The sequence below is a fragment of the Ixodes scapularis genome, unplaced genomic scaffold (genome assembly GCF_016920785.2).
Source record: "Ixodes scapularis isolate PalLabHiFi unplaced genomic scaffold, ASM1692078v2 PGA_scaffold41__6_contigs__length_2269736, whole genome shotgun sequence".
NCBI classification, from domain to species: Eukaryota; Metazoa; Arthropoda; class Arachnida; order Ixodida; family Ixodidae; genus Ixodes; species Ixodes scapularis.
Window position 1 is genome coordinate 1,578,032 of NW_024609870.1, and position 6,729 is coordinate 1,584,760.

Below are 6,729 nucleotides of genomic sequence, written 5' to 3' on the forward strand. Positions count from 1 at the left end.
CCCATTCACACTTTTAATTTTGCATTGTTTATTCAGGTAGCGGGATTCCTAAATATCTTGATGTACAAAATATAGGCCTTTTAGCCCCCGTGTACAAAATTTCAGATCAATATATTACCCATGCAGCACGGCAGAGAAAGGCCTAAATTGGAATAAGCTGGACTATTTTTGGAGAATTACCAGAAATAAGAAAGTATAAACTAAACATATGTTTAGAGCTTTTTTTCCTGCGGTGCTTCGCAGATATTACGTCAGAATTCCACAGATCTGTTTCTAATTGATGTATGTTATATCTTGATGATCACATTGCAACGAACTTCATACAGGGTAATTAAGCATCAAATTTGCACGCAAGTAACGCTTTTGAATTATCCCTATTAAATCGGGCGTAGGCAAAGAAAGATCAGCATCGTTCTAAGTACGTGCGTGCGGCCGGCATTCCAGACACGTCTTCTCTTATTCTCCTGATACCAATGCATTGCGCCGATAGCACCATCATCACACTTCTTCCCTCTTCAACGGAAAACAGTAATGCTGTCCTTAATTCTAGGGACGTTAATTAGGATCACTGCAATTTAAGGCTCTTAATGATTCACTGGCTTTCTAGTTGACATAAATCCTCGCTTTTGCGGCCTTTTGGGGGAATCTGGTAAAATTTGTCTCGACGCTTATTGTGTTTGCGGAAATCCGGTTCAACTATGCACTTGTTTTGGCGCTAGAAAGTCTTCGCCGACGGAAACTCTATTTGACCTATTTTGTGCAACGGAGGTGTTAGTTGCTCCGTGCTCCATGTTCTCTGTTGACACATGTGAAAGGCGATCTCGTAGGTGATCCCCCCGGCGGTTTCAACAAGTACCATTTTTGAGTTCCTCGTGCATATGTTGTTGTTGGTTGAAGAACAACCCCAGAAATCCACGAAGGACTTGTACTGCAATTCCGGGCAAAATATTTTGGTCGATGGTGACGAAGAAACCGTTGGCGTGCAATTTGATCGCAGCGTACCTGTTGCTTCAGCCGCTTCAAGAGTATTCCACTCCGTATGTCCGGGTGCAAATGTTTTACAGCTGTCTTTGACTTCCTGCCCATGTGCAGCTCAGCTGGACTCTGGCCAGTTAGTGAATGTTTTATAGTTCTATATGTCAGAAGCTTTTAGTCTGAAAATCGTCTGGGGAAGCTTTCTTTAGCATCCCTTTACGGTTTGTACAACGCGTTCCGCAACTCCATTTGATGCTTGGTGTTAACGTGGAATCAACATACGACGGATACTATTCTGGTTACGAAACCCGCTGTGCTTGACACTTGGAAAGGCAGGACCGTTGTCCGAAACGACAACGTCTAGTAGTCCGTGCGTTGAAAATATGATTCGAAGGAACTTGATCGTAGCATCAGCAGAGGCTGACGATACCGGCGTGACCTAAACCCACTTTGAAAAGGCATTTATTTAATTACTTTCATAATACTACCACTCTCCCAGCGGGAAATATGATAGAAGTAAGTACAAAAAACACTAGACATTCTAATAGACATCGGCCAAGACGAGGAATTGAAAATGGAGTTGACCGTACTTTTCGACCTGAGCGGTGATGTTCTTGGCATTCGGGACAATCTTGGACCTTTTCCGCGGTGCTGTCGTATAGACCCTCCCACCGGACGGGGCTTCGTACTATGGCCTTCATCTTCTGAACTCCGGGATGGCTCTCGCGTAGCAAGTGGAGCACTTGCTCCTGTATGTTTAGTGGAATGATTGCTCTCGATACCCAGAGTAAACAATCTTCTTAAACGCCAAGTTCTTTCACTTTCGTTCGAAACGGCGATCACTGCGCTCCTCCAGAGCGCCAGCTAAAAAGTGAAAGCCGTTTACAACTCCTTGTAACGCCGAATTAGAGCGCAGCTCTTGAGGAGGAAGGAACGGTACTGGGGGGGTGTCAAGTGACCTCGGGGGGGGGGGGTGTGTGTGTCACGTTACGATGACGATGCTGATGACGTCATCAGTTACGTCACTGATGACGTCATCAGCATCGTCATCGTTACGTGACACCCCCCTGACGTCACGTGACCCCCCCCCCCCCCCCCCGAGGTCACTTCACCCCCCCCCCCCCCCCAGTAGCATTCCTTCCTCCTCAAGTGCTGCGCTCTAATTCGGCGTTACAAGGAGTTGTAAGCGGCTTTCACTTTTTAGCTGGTAGGAGGTTTCTGTAGGTGAAGGCTTTGCGACCTTCCTCTTCCTTTTAATTTCGATGGGTGAGTACGGCTCCAACTTCATATGGACGTGCGTTGCAGCTGATGACGATCTTTTTGCTAGGATCGAAGTGCTGAAGCACTTGAGGAGAAGTCAAAAGCTCTTTGCTCTTTTAAAAAGCATTCTTCTCTATTTGCTGCTATCGCCATGTTGTACTAGCAGCCAGAAGGTCGTACGGGGGTCGAAGAATTGGGGGCAAGTTGGCCCCAATTCTTGATGAGCCCAAGGTAACTTTGAAGCCGCTTTAAATAAATTGATCGTGGAGCATTTACAACAGCTTCTACCTTCCGAGGCATTGGTTTCAGTTCTGCTGTAATTACATGACCGAGGTATTCCACTTCGGAGGTGATGAAGGTGCATTTCTCTAACTTGAATTTTAGACCGGTGTCCTCTAGACGCTGCAGTACTTGCTCGAGATTATTCAGATGGTTCTATTTGTCAAGTCCAGTCACGAGAATATCATTAAAGTATACGACGACGTGTGGCATATTTTGCAGCAGATTTTTCATCTTTTTCTGGAAAATTGCAGGAGCTGAAGACACCGCAAAAGGCAAGAGGTGTATTGAAAAAAAAGTAAATTTAAAGCGTTAAATGGCAAGAGTCTTTTCTTTTTACTTTTGGGCTTGATCTTTGTTTGTTGATACGCGTTTTTCAGATCCAGTTCACTGAACTTGAGGCCACCCGAAAGATTTATCCACCTATACTCCAATCTGGGTACCGGCTACATCTCGAGAATGGGATGTGGGATGGTGATCTTTGTTTTCGCACCTTTGGGGTTCCAGGTCTGTCGGAAAAGATTTCGTTGTGATTTTTCTAAAACTGTCTACACGTCTGATGTAGCAGTAAGTTCCTTGACTTTGACTAATTTCAAAGACGTGGATCCAGTTTCTTCCAAGTAGTGTGGGAATCTGACCACGTGCAAGGTACAACGGTAGCATAGCTAGTTTGTTCAGGAATCGAACGGACATGACGACCTTTCCTTAGACGTTAGAACGTCTACCGCGATAACGTATTAGGACGACGTCAGAAGGCTCACACTGAAGGCCGGTGAAGTCTTGAAACGTTCTTTGTGCGATAATGGAGACCCTGGCTCTTGTGTCGATTCCCCTTCGAGGTTGTTTTCCTTCCACTTCCACAGTCGTAAGAAACCGAGGTGAAGCTTTGGCATATTCTAACGACGATATGTCCTACCTCGCCGGTGCTTTACTCGTGGACGGCTGTTCAGAGTTTTTAATTGTCTGAACAGGGCGTTTATGATTATCTTATCTCTGTCCAGGATCGTTGCATTCGCCTTGTTGCATCTTGAATTTACACACGCTCGCAAGCTTTGTGTCAAGCGCTGCATTTTGCTTTCAAGTTCATGGAAACAGACGCATAATGTAGCGATATTAGGTGACGTTCTTTGAAGTCTGTCGTTTGGCTCCGTTAAGAGCATCGACCGCTACTTGACATCCTTCTTGTTTCATCCATAACCTTGAATTGTTCTTCACAGTTTCCATCTCAAATAGAAACTGGGTCGCGGTCTCGAAAAAAAGATTGCTCGCATTCGTGACGGAGCAAGGCTGGCGTGGTTATGAGCTTTGCCGTTGGTGGCGTTGCCAGCGTTGTGGTGGTGTCAATAGGCAATTGTAGCAGACCGTTTTTCTCCTCTGCGACGGTATCCATGAAGAAAATGCCGCTGCTGGGCATGCGCGTCGCCAGCTTTGCCTGCATTGTGCAAGGTCTTGCGGCGTTACAACCGAGCAGTTCGAAGTACCCGTGGGGGGACGAGCGTGTGGCTGGTCCAAGGAGCACGTATCTTCCACAGCACTTTCAGCTTAGGGGTGAACGGGGTGGGAAAAGCAACGTTTGGGAAAATTTTGAGCGACGGGCTAATCTTCTAGAGGGAGAATGGCTGTGTCCGGGTACACAAACGAAGGTCCGAGCAAGAGGGGAGTCCCTCCTTTCCGTCTTCTTGAACTGTTTGGTACGATGCGCGATTTGTGAGTTAAAGAAAGCTAGGAAGGAAAATGTTGAATTCCAAAGAGCGGCGCTGCTCCGATAGAACTTGCTGCGTCATGACTACGTAGCGAATTCCCCAACGTTGCTAGATACCTCCCAAATAGACTCCATATGCATTCACCACGTGCAGATTTAAAGATTTCTTAATTAGCTTTCAAATAATTTTTATTGTGCCTTTCAACGAAAGACCGGTATTTTTTAGATTATGCTGCAACATGCAACACATTAAAGCTAAAAAATTAGGGCTGGAATTTCGTTTCCGTACCCCTTTAAAGCGATTGTCCGGTCCAGAAAAGAGGGGGGGGGGGGGGAAATGCAATGATTTCCGGACTTCTGTCAAAGATTTGTGGAAGTTGCCTTCTGACACTTCTAAAGTAAAGAGCAGAAAACCGACTTCACCTACGGTTCCGAGTTATTGCGTAAAAAAAAAGAGATAAATATTGGTATTTCTAGCACCCCTCAACTCACTCCCGGTCTTCAGGGTCACACCTGGTCCCCCTCCTAGTGACGTAATTCGGGGTGCCGTGTAGCTTCCCGCGTGCTCTCTCGGAGGACGCTTTCTCTCCCTCTCTCTGCTGACACTAGCGGTTCGCTATGATGCAGCTTAGAGCCGAGCGAGGTCACGTCAGCCTCTCACCGTAGTTCCTTCGGCTGCCACTCGCGGCTACAAGTGGGGGGAAAAGCTCGACTTTGGCTTTGCGAGTATCCAAGGGAATCGCGACATTTTTTTAATGAAGGAGATGTTTTCTGTATCCCCTAGAACGCGATAACAACGTTAAACTGAGGAGACTAAAATTCTTTTCATCTTCAAGTCGTTGCACCCCCACCCCCCCTCCCCTTTCAGGTTTTGCGCTCGTTACGTCCAGGGAGCCTCCATAAAGACAAACGTCTGTTTTGTTTTGATATATAATGTTCGGATATTAATTAAACTAGTCGTGAGCGTGTGTTCGAAACTGCACCCCGAATTTTGCCAGTGTCAATGGCTGATACCCTGCCGTTATGCGTGACGCAACATCAGGCATGGAATCGTCGGCTATGCAGGCACTTCATGTAGGCGGGGGCTGGAATATGTTCTTCAATGAGTATTTTGTATTTTATATCTTCTTATACTCTATTTCAGCTTGTTCTCAGTTCAATTTTGTTTCTTGTCATAGAAAAAAAAAAAACGCATTTTTATTGTGATAATATTTTAAGACGGCTTTGAACTTGGAGCTTTCTTCGAAGTTACCACACACTTTCGAAGAGGATTGCCGAGGCTGTCTATGTTTCTAACGACATCTGTAACCGATATTTGCCATGAATAGTAAAGGTAACCCTTAATTTCAAGCCATTATATGTCTGGCAGTCTCAACGCTGCGGCAAGTGTTCAGAGGAAATTCTGCGACTATGCCGTGGGACATGTGGTCTCCGGACGTGCGCGTACCCGCCTTTTATTATTCTTTGTTTCTGAAACAAAGTTTGGGAACCGGTAACCTCCAGGCCAATCTCATTTTTGCAAAGTGCACGTTATTCACGCGGCACTTGTGTGATGTCCACCGTCGCACCAACCCACTGCACAGTTTACACGGTGGTGTCGCTGATCGACTCTGGATTGAGGAAGGTGAGTTCTTGGCTTCCAGGTTTTGGGGAATGTTTACCGATTAACACTTTTACTTTTCTTAGCAACTCAAACCTCCAAAGCGTTAGAATGGGAAGTACTCTCCAGGCCTCCGGAGAGCACTTTCCTTGCTGTGCTTTGGAGCATGAAAAATGGTTTTCTTTGAAACTTGTTGGCTGTATAATCGTTTCACCAGCCAGTTCTGAAATAAACTTTGTCTTTTTAGACCTTGTTTCTAGCTATTTAGAATAAAAACTTTAGTCGCAGTTTTTCCCGACGAACGGAAAGTGGTTGTTTAACATTCTTTTTTTCATTTCTGTACAATTTTTTTTTCTCCTGTATCGTCCGAAAACGAACCTAGCCGCCATGTTTTGTATCTTCTTCAACTTATCAATCAACGTTTTCTGGGCTGGGTTCCAGACAGCAAATGCATACTCTAAAATTGGTCTAACACATGTTAAATAAGCAGTTGTCTCCATGTTAGGTTGTGAGTATTTTATGTTACGTTGAATGAAATTCATTGCCCTGCCAGCTTTTAGAACTACTTCTTCTATGTGGGCATTCCAGGAACAGTCAGATGACAATATGACATCTAAATATGTGTAGGTAAGCTCCGTTGTTATAGGGTGATTCCACGTCGGGTCGTGCAATAATGGTCCGGGTCATAATTTTAATATTTTTGTATAAATATATATGAAGGCCATGTTCTTGGGAGGAACATTCAGCTATATATGAACGCCGTAGCAATTGTTTTCGCTAAGATATAAAGTAGAGAAGCTCGAGGCATGGAAATTGGGAAGATTTCACGATGCTACTTTGCACAGTCGACATTTTCTCATCGAAGCTTTCACGTTACCCAAACGTTTTTAATACATTTTGCAGAAGATATAAA